Below are 11,298 nucleotides of genomic sequence, written 5' to 3'. Positions count from 1 at the left end.
ATATTGTGTTCAGTTCTGGTCGTCTCATTATAGGAAGGATGTGGAAGCTTTAGAGAGGGTGCAGAGGAGATTTATCAGGATGCTGCCTGGACTGGAGGGCATGTCTTACGAAGAAAGGTTGAGGGTGCTAGGGCTTTTCCCATTGGAACGAAGAAGGATGAGAGGTGACTTGATAGAGGGGTACAAGATGATGAGAGGCATAGATAGAGTGGATAGCCAGAGACTTTTTCCCAGGGTGGAAAGGGCTATCACCAGGGGGCATAATTTTAAGGTGATGGAGGAAGGTTTCGGGGAGATGTCAGAGGTCGGTTCTACACACAGAGAGTGGTGGGTGCGTGGAATGCACTGCCAGCGGTGGTAGTAGAAGCAGATACATTAGGGACATTTAAGCGTCTCTTGGATAGGTACATGGATGATAGTAGAATGAAGGGTATGTAGGTAGTTTTGATCTTCGAGTAGGTTAATGGTTCGGCACAACATCGTGGGCCGAAGGGCCTGTACTGTGCTGTACTGTTCTATGTTCTATAACACAGGTGTTGGGAGGCTCAGCTTGGCTACGCAATGTTGCAAGGACGCTGAGTAACGCCATCGACAACGGGACAGAGAAAAAAAGACACAGAAAACTAATAGACTGTCAGGAAGCAAAAGTGAGGAACAGAGAGAGAGAGACAGACAACGAAACTGAGATGGAGAAACAAGGCATTTGTATGATTGTGTTCTCCCTGTTGTGTAACGGTATTTCCTGTTGTGTAAATATGTTTTCTGTTGTGTAAAGATGTACCCTGTTGTTGTGTAAAGGTTTCCCCTGTTATTGTTTTATTTTCTGTTCCTGACCGTCTCCTCACTGTGACCATTTGTCCTGGTTTTATTGTGGCCAACATCACCATCTGGTGGTGGAGAGGAGGCTCTGCAGGAAGGGGTTGACAAAGTGGGAGAGACTCGGCTGGTCCGTGTTTGCAGTTTGTCTTCGTGTGAGCACAAGTGATTTGTTACTGATTGATGTGTTCACTAGAAGGAAAAAGCTGATTGCAATCGAGTGCATCTTGTTATTATGGGTAAACACTTGATGTTGTGAAAGTGAACTGTTTGTGTTACTACCAAACATAAATAGCAGAGAATGGTTTCAATCCATCGACCTCTGGGTTATGGGCCCAGCACACTTCCGCTGCGCCACTCTGCTAACTGCTGTTTTCAATTTTAGCTGCCTGTTAGTGAAATATGTTCATTTCCCCAATGTTTTTATAAAAATAGGATTGGAGTCGGATTTCTCAAGAATCTCAGCAACACACGTGCTGACGGACTCACCCTCACTGCACAATGACACAAGGACACAGAGTAACAGCACCGACAATGAGGCAGGCAGAGAAAGACACACAGAAAACCAGGAAGATATTATCAGGACCCAGAAAGGAACAGACAGAGAAAGACACCCAGAAAACCAGGAAGATATCATCAGGACCCAGAAATGAACAGACAGAAAAAGGTACTAAGCAAACCAGCAAGAGACAGTGAAATAAAAGCAAAATACTGCGGATGCTGGAAATCGGAAATAAAAACAAGAAATGCTGGAACCACTCAGCAGGTCTGGCAGCATCTGTGGAAAGAGAAGCAGAGTTAACGTTTTGGGTCAGTGACCCTTCATCGGAACGAAGAGTTAACGTTTCGGGTCAGTAACCCGAAACGTTAACTCTGCTTCTCTTTCCGCAGATGCTGCCAGGCCTGCTGAGTGGTTCCAGCATTTCTTGTTTGTATTATAAGAGACAGCGAGAGACTGATGAACACCACTTGGAGGGAGCACTGAGGGTGGCAAGGGCACAGAATGTAGTCTGGCTGGGGGATTTCAATGTCGATCACCATGAGTGGCTCGGTAGCACCACTACTGACCATGCTGGCCGAGTCCTAACGGACAAAGCTGCTCGATTGGGTCTGCAGTAGGTGGTGAGGGAACTAACAAGAGGGAAAAACATACTTGACCTCATCCTCACCAATCTGCCTGCCGCAGTTGCATCTGTCCATGACAGTATTGGCAGGAGTGACCACTGCACAGTCCTTGTGGAGATGAAGTCCTGTCTTCACATTGAGGATACCTCTATCGTGTTGTGTGCCACTACCACTGTGCTAAATGGGATAGATTTTGAACAGATCTCGCAATGTATAACTGGGCATCCATGAGGTGCTGTGGACCATTAGCAGCAGCAGAATTGTAGTCAACCACATTCTATAACCTCATGGCCCGGCATATTCCCCCACTCTAACATTACCAACAAGCTGGGGACCAACCCCAATTCAATGAAGAGTGCAGGAGGGCATGCCAGGCGTAGCACCAGGCATATCTTGAAATGAGGCATTAGCCTGATGAAGCTACAGCCCAGGACTACTTTCATGCCAAACAGCAGAAGCAGCATGTAATAGACAGGGCTAAGTGATCCCACAACCAACGGATCAGATCTACACCCTGCCACATCCAATGATGAATGGTGGTGGACAATTAAACAACCAACAGGAGGAGGTGGATCCACAAATATCCCCAACCTCAATGATGGGGGAGCCCAGCACATCAGTGCAAAAGATAAGGATGGAGAATTTGAAACAATCTGCAGCCAGAAGTGCTGGGTTGATGATCCATCTCGGCCTCCTTCTGAAGTCCCCAGCATCACAGATGCAAGTCTTCAGCCAATTCGATTCACTCAACGTGATATCAAGAAACGACTGAAGGCACTGGATACAGCAAAGGCTATGGGCCCTGACAATATTCCGGCAATAGTACTGAAGACCTGTGCTCCAGAACTTGCCGCGCCCCTAGCCAAGCTGTTCCAGTACAGCTACAACACTGGCATCTACTCGGCAATGTGGAAAATTGCCCAGGTATGTCCTGTACACAAAAAGCAGGACAAATCCAACCCAGCCAATTGCTGCCGCATCACTCTACTCTCAATCATCAGTTTAGTGATGGAAGATGTCATCGACAGTGCTATCAAGTGGCACTTGCTTTGCAATAACCTGTTCAGTGACGCTCAGTTGGGTTCCGCCAGGGCCATTCAGCTCCTGACCTCATTACAGCCTTGGTTCAAACAAGGACAAAAGAGCTGAACTCAAGAGGTGAGGTGAGAGTGTCTGCCCTTGACATCAAGGTAGCATTTGACTGAGTATGGCATCAAGGAGCCAGCGCAAAACTGGAGTCAATGGGAATCAAGAGGAAAACTCTCCACTGGTTGGAATCGTACCTAGCACAAAGGAAAATGGTTGTGATTGTTGGAGGTCAATCATCTCAGCTCCAGGACATTACTGCTGGAGTTCCTCAGGATAGTATCCTCGGCCCAACCTTCTTCACTACTTCATCAGTGACCTTCCTTCAATCATAAGGTCAGAAGTGGGGATGTTCACTGATGATTGCAAAATTTAGCACCATTCGCGACTCCTCAGATACTGAAGCAGTCCATGTAGAAATGCAGCAAGACCTGGACAATATCCAGGCTTGGGCTGATAAGTGGCAAGTAACATTCGCGCCACACAAGTGCCAGGCAATGACCATCTCGAACAAGAGAGAATCTAACGATCTCCCATTGACACTCAACGGCATTACGATCGCTGAATCCCCCACTATCAACTTCCTGGGGGTTCCCATTGACCAGAAACTGAACTGGAGTAGCCTTATAAATAGTGTGACTACATGAGCTGGTCAGAGGGTAGGAAGCATGCGGTGAGTAACTCACCTCCTGACTCCCCAAGCCTGTCCACCATTTACAAGGCACAAGTCTGGAGTGTGATGGAATACTATCCACTTGCCTGGATGGGTGCAGCTCCAACAACATTCAAGAAGCTCGACACCATCCAGGACAAAGCAACACGCTTGATTGGCACGCCGTCCACAACATTCACTCCCTTCACCACTGACGTACAGTGGCAGTAGTGTGTACCATCTACAAGATGCACTGCAACAATGCACCAAGGCTACTCAGGCAGCACTTTCCAAATCTATATCCTCTACTGCCTAGAAGGACAAGGGCAGCAGATGCATGGGAATACAACCACCTGAAAGTTCTCCTCCAAGCGACACATCATCCTGACTTGGAACTATATCGCCATTCCTTCCTTCACTGTAGCTGGGTAAAAATCCTGGAACTCCCTTCCTAATAGCACTGTGGGTGTACCTACCCCACATGGACTGCAATGGTTCAAGAAGGAAGCTCACCACCACCTTCTCATGGGCAATTAGGGATGGACAATAAATGCTGGCCTGGCTGGCGACGTCCACATCCCATGAAACAAATAATTAAATACAATAACAGCTCATCTCAATTCCTAGTATTTCTAAATCCCACCAGTCCAACATAAGCTGAACAATTATTGCATGTTGTGATTGACGGTCTGGTCTGTAAACTGCACTGTATCACAGATTGCTGACATTTGCTGACTGGAAGTGAGAACTGCAAAATCGGGACAGTAGTTCACATAGTCTGTCAGTGTGAAAGAATCAGGCAATGTGAGGTAATAGAATGTGTCTGTAAATGTTACACTCATATTGCTTTATATTTTTATATTGAAAATAAAAGTAATCATTTCGTGAAAATAGTGACATGTTGTCCAAACTTTGGAAGCCAGTTGTTTTCGTCTTGCACTCAGCAGGGCAATCCGCAAGAATACCAATTTAAGGGAAAACAACAACTTTCTTCTGTATGAGAATAGAGTGCTGATTGGTTGGCAAGTGAACTCTGATTGGTCGAGGCATTGCCATTCAGAATGCATCAGTTTATGGTAACTGACAGATAACTGCCCAGCTTTGTTTGAAATTTAAACCAGGCAGTTTGACTCTGATTGGTCAAGGCATTGCCCTGTGGAATGAGCCAGTGAATGGCTGTCACTTATTTTGTTTAGCTGAAACTGGCACAACATGTGTGCATGTTCTTTCTGTCTGCAAAGAACAGGGCCCTGTGTATTAATATATGCAGCTGACAGGACACACCAATGCACCACATTGCAAGCCCAACTGACAGTCTTAAATCGGTTGTCAGTGTAATTCTTAGCACACTGAGAATTATTTAGCAAATGTTGTCCTATTGTGGAATCACATCTCATGTTGGATACTGTGTTTTGAGTTTTGCAAGCACGGGTTGGTTGGGTAGGGCCCATTGCGAACAGCGGAAGGGACATGTTATTTGATACAATCCGCCAGTTTTGGGATGTACGGTCTAGAAACCTAGCATCACACTGGTATTGAAATTCATATATCACGTTACTTATTTGTGTGATAGGCAGGACGTCTCTTTTGCTTGACAGCAGCATCCTGTTAGTGGCGAACACCACACTTGTTGCTCCTGCATAGTAACAGCAGGAAACAGCTCGCTTCACCTGTTACTCACATACTGGGGATATATTACCCTTCCAGGGTAATTTGAGGGAGACTGGGCACTTTTCAGGGCTCAAAATGACGTCCTTCAGCCCGTTTATAAGTTTGTGCGATATACAGTGAGAAATGATCTGATCAGTGTAGCCATTGTAATGCAGGATGTCATTGATTCGCCCTATTTCAGCATCAAGCTTGCATGGTGAGCAAATGGCTCAGCCCTATTTATGAGGTTGTCGATAAGACCAATCTTATAGCGCGTGGAACTGTAATAATCCCAACGCGTGTATTGACCAGTGAAGGTAGGTTTGCGGTAGACCGTGGTAGAAAACCCCTTAGCAGATTTCTCAACTAGTACATCAAGGAAAGGGAACTCATTTGACTGCTCCATTCCAAAGGTGAATTTGAGTGTAGGATGGAGCCCATGAAGACGTGCAAGGAAATTATTTCATGCAGCTGCGGATTCAAATTTAGCAGACGTATCATCTACATATTGGAAATATGCAAGAGGTCGGAGGTTAGGTGTCATTCCCTGAAAAACAGGTTTGTCATGGAATCCAACAAAGATGTTTGTGAGAGCTGGGCCTAGAGGGGATCCCATGGCAACACCAGCGATACATGGTGTCAATAAAACTGAACCCAACTGTGCAAGTTGCCGAGTTCATAAGTTCAATGAATACGGATTCACGCAATGGTGACGGGTCTAGATCACCATGATATAGCACTGCAGTGCAAATATCTATGGCTTCCTGAAGTGGTACATTGGTGAATAGGCTAGCAATGTCAAATGAACACATGGACACGACATTGCTATCGATATGCAAGTCCTGTATGGTCTTTGCAAATGTGAAGGAATCCTTCACCGTGTTTGTGGAGAACTTGCTCAAAAACTGGTTGTAACAATTTGCCCAATCATTTGGCAAATTCATTTCAGGATACTATTTACATTACTTCAAATAAAGAAAACACAACGACACAAAGAATTGAGCACAACGCTGAAAGTTTCACAGCAAATAGTCAAATGGGAAATGGATGAAATATAGAAAGAAAAAGCCTAAAATACTGAAAACACTCAGCCAGTCCGGAAACAACCGTGGAGAAGAGAAGCTCGGGTTAATGGTCCAGTTCTGTGACCCTTCTATAGACCTGAAACATTGCTCCTCCCTTCCTCTCTCCACAGATACTGCTGGAACTGCTGAGTGTTTCCAGAATCTTCTGTTATTATTCAGATTTCCAGTGTGTGCAGTATTTCTCTTTTTGAAAATAAAATATTCCCTGAGAGGAATGGAACTTAACATAAAAAATAGGAGTGGGCCATTCGGCCCATCGAAATAGCTCTGCCATTCAATAAGATCACAGCTGATTTCCTACATCAACTCCAGCTGACCACACTAGCACAGATCCGTTGATTCCCTTAGTATCCAAAAACCTATCGATCTCTCTCTTGGATATACCCAACGATCATCCACATCTCTAGAGTCTCAGAGAGATACAGCACTGAAAAAGGCCCTTCGGCCCACCGAGTCTGTGACGACCAACAACCACCCATTTATACTAATCCTACACTAATCCCATATTCCTACCACATCCCCACCGACACTATATTTCCCTCCCACCTACCTAAACCAGGGACAATTTATCATGGCCAATTTACCTACCAACAAGTCTTTCGGCTTGTGGGAAGAAACCGGAGCACCTGGAGAAAACCCACACAGACACAGGGAGAACTTGCAAACTCCACCTAGGCAGTACCCAGAATTGAACCCGGGTTGCTGGAGCTGTGAGGCTGCGGTGCTAACCACTGCGCCACTGTGCCGCCCATAATGTGTGATCTCACCAAGGCTCTGTCTAATTGCAGTCAAACTACTTTATTCTTATAAAAACTCTTCACAATGTTGAACACAACTATTAACTGCCATTCTGCTACAAGAACAAGGACCCCAGCTTCACACACCCCAGACCCCTATTCTTTCCACATTAGCTGAATTCCTGCATTTCTGATACCATTCCAGTAAATCTCCTCTGCACCCTCTCTGAGGCCTTGACATTCCTGCTAAAGTGTGGAGCATGGAATTAGACAAAACGCTCTAACTGAGGCCTATAACCAGTGAGATTTCTAAAGGTCCAGCGTAAATTCCTTGTCTGTGTCCCGTACTCCCATTTCTGGTTTCTGACTCAATGTCGGCTCTGAGCTGTTGAAACTGCCTGAATAAATATTTCCACCCAACAAAGCGCTCGGAATGTGAGAAGGGACAAAGTGAGTGACCAAGTACATCAACTCCAAGTAAAACTCCACCGTGTAGTGAAAACACTCGAAACACAACGGCTCTTTTAAGAGCCACCCACAATCGCTCTGAAAAAACTGCACCAACATCTCTCGAGAATTGGTTTATTTCATTGGTTTTAATGCTCAGTAACTCTCTGGAACTTTCTCACTGTCTTTGTGTTTTCTGTTTCAATCTGGTATGGAGATTCTGGGAAGATGAGTTTCACTGCCTGGGAGGATCTTTGTGGTTTTCCTGCAGAAACACAAAACAAAGTCTCTTTTCAGAGTCACCCACCGCCTCATCGGGACAGCAGTGACATGGGAACGGGAGCTGGGGTGTGTTTTATGCCGGAAATATCAGTTAATGATTTATGTTGTGCTCTCGTTAGATTCCAATCTCTGAATCGAGCCTTTCCACCGCACCAGGGTTATGGGGAGAGTTTTCATCGTTTCTTTTCTAAACGTACAGACGATGTTATAAAGTTGCTGATTTATCCAGATGGTGGATTCTCCCCTCACAGTGAAAAGTAACATCACACCTTCACATCTGCCCATTGTTTTATAATTGAATAATTAGTCAAATGGCATTATTTGTGATGTTATTTCCCCCGAGACGGTGTTTCCTGCAGTGAAACTGATCAGTTTCAGCTCAGTCATTCAGGGACCTGGAATTCCTGCAGTTTGAACCCGCTGTCACCCCAGCCCACTTCTGATTGGTCACCCTCTTCTCATAAAGTCAGTGACAGCACATGAGAAGGCCATTCGCCCCATTAAGTCCATGTCGGGTTTCCAATCTGTTCAGTCCCCGACTCAATCCCCAAATCCCTTTGGGTCAAAATGACCATGGCAGGACTCAAACCTGCAATCTTCTGATAACATCATCAAATACACCGAATTCAGACGCCTTCTCCATTAAGCCACACAGCCATTAGCTTGCATGAATGATTCAATCAGAGAATATCGAAGCACAAAATACAAAAAGTCATTGGTTGAACCTGTCAACCTGGCAGAATATTTGAATTTGTGAAAGCTGCCAATTTCACTGTGGAAAAGAAGTGATCGACTGGAAAAGTACATAAAAATCTATTTTCCCGTAGCGGTTTAAATAAACTTTTAAAACACAATTTTGCTTTTACCGACTCAAATTGCTGGTGCTATTTTATGAACAGCTTTATTTTGCCAATTTTTGTCAACTTCTCATCCGTAACTGATAGTAAAAGACTCCGTTCAGCAATCTTTCACGCGACAAATAACTCAAACTCGGTGTGGAAGTAATAAATTACAGACTATTGGTAATTCCCCTTCACACAGGCTTCAGGGGGACAGTGAGAAGACACTGAAATAGTTGCTTCATCCTTTTAAAAGGTTACCATTCTGTCCTGTTACTGACATGTTGGAATCAGATTTGTATTTAACAAGATATTTCTGTGAAAACAAAATCCTCAACAGACCAGCTGGGAATCTGGGAATCACTGTAGTAAAATAAAAGGCTTTTGATTGAGAAGACGGGACCGTCTCACCAGCAGCCTGGTTACATTCCCCTCACATCCTTACACAGTGAGCAGCTCTTTCCCTCGAGAAATAGGCAGCAGCAGTTGGAAGTTCAGTAAAAGGATCGGTTCATTGAGACAAGTTTCTGACTGACAGGTGGTGCTGAATATTAATACAAGAAGGCCCTGGAATGGGAAACAAGTGTCCAGAGTGGGGTCTGAAATCAGGACAGGGAAATGGCCAGCACTGACACAGATCATTTCATTATTACATTGATATCTGACTGTCTATAAGGAGAAGCGAGTTAAACACATGATGGTGAAAGGAATGGAAGATGACGCTGGTTGTTCTAGATGAAGAGGGATAGACAGAGGTGTGGGTACAGCAGACTTCAGACAGTAATCAGCCCTTTCAGATACTGTGGGTGGATCTGAAAAGAGCCTTTGGGATAGGGAAAAAAGCTCTTTGTTTAAAAACCCTCAAATAGCTACCTTGTAATTGGTCAGGTTACTAATGTTTTAGTTAGTGTAATTTATGAATAATTACTAATTAGAAAGTGCTGTTTGGACAGAGTGTAAAGCTGTGAGTTGATGTGTGAGGGACTTCACTGACTGGCGGAAGGAGGTGCTCTTTGGTCTCTTCTGCCTTTTCAGCCTCCATGGCACAGGGGAAGAAGCTGATCGGTGAGTAGCTGGTAAATTATTCGACTTATAACACTTATTACACGAGCAATAATGAGTTTGTAAAGCTAAGTAATGGCAGGGCAGCTCGAAAAGTAAAAGTTCTAAATTGGGGGAAGGCAAATTTTACAAAACTGAGAGGTGATTTGGTGGATGTGGACTGGATACAACTACTTGAAGGAAACCCAAGGATGTTTTATCAGTCCATGAAGAGCGAGAGGATAACTAAGGAAAGGGTATGGCTTATCAGAGATGTACAAGGGAACTTCTGTGTGGATCCAGAAGATGTGGGCGGGGTTCTTAATGAGTTTTTTGTCTCTGCCTTCACAAAGGAGAGGGATGATGCAGACATTGTAGTAAAAGAAGAGGAGTGTGAAATATTAGATACGATAAGCATAATGAGAGTGGAAGTACTAGAGGGTCTGACATCCTTGAAAATGAATAAATCACCAGGGCCAGATGGTTTGCATCTGAGGTTGTTAAAGGAAGCCAGGGAGTAAATAGTGGATGCGCTGAGGATCATCTTCAAATCCTCACTGGATATGGGGGAGGTGCTGGAGGATTGGAGGTCTGCGAACGTTGTACTATTGTTTTAAAAGGATGTGGTAAGTCTGACCTCAGTGGTGGGTAAATTATTCGAATCAATTCTGAGGGACAGGATAAACTACCACTTGGAAAGACATGGATTAATCAGGGATAGTCAGCATGGATTTGTTAAGGGAAGGTCATGTCTCACTAACTTTATTGAGTTTTTTGAGGAAGTAACAAGGAACATTGATGAGGATAGTGCGGTGGATGTGGTTTACATGGATTTTACTAAGGCATTTGATAAGGTCCGACATGGCAGTCTGGTCAATAAAATGAAAGCCCATGGGATATAGGGGAATGCGGCAGGTTGGATCCAAAATTGACTCAGTGACAGGAAACAAAGGATAGTAGTCAACGGATGTTTTTGCGAATGGAAAGCAGTTTTCAGTGGCGTTCCACAGGGCTCAGTGTTGGGTCCCTTGCTGTTTGTGGTGCATATTACCACACGGGCAGCACAATGGCGCAGCGGTTAGCACCTCAGCCTCACAGCTCCAGCGACCCGGGTTCAATTCTGGGTACTGCCTGTGTGGAGTATGCAAGTTCTCCCTGTGTCTGTGTGGGTTTCCTCTGGGTGCTCCAGTTTCCTCCCACATGCCAAAGACTTGCTGGTTGATAGGTTAATTGGCCATTATAAATTGTCCCTAGGTAGGTGGTAGGGAAATAGAGGGACAGGTGGGGATGTGGTAGGAATATGGAATTAGTGTAGGATTAGTATAACACGGATGGTTGATGGTCGGCACAGACTCGGTGGGCAGAAGGGCCTGTTTCAGTGCTGTATCTCTTCAAAAAAAAAATAACTATTTGGAATTAAATGTGGGAGGTATGATTGGGAAATTTGCTGATGACACAAAAATTGGCCGTGTAATTGATAGTGAGGAGGATGGCTGTAGACTTCAGAATGATATGAATGGATTAGTTGAGTGGGGGGA

This window comes from Heterodontus francisci, unplaced genomic scaffold, assembly GCF_036365525.1.
Source record: "Heterodontus francisci isolate sHetFra1 unplaced genomic scaffold, sHetFra1.hap1 HAP1_SCAFFOLD_59, whole genome shotgun sequence".
NCBI lineage: Eukaryota > Metazoa > Chordata > Chondrichthyes > Heterodontiformes > Heterodontidae > Heterodontus > Heterodontus francisci.
The sequence above is the reverse complement of the archived record's forward strand: the minus strand, read 5'-3'. Positions refer to the sequence as shown.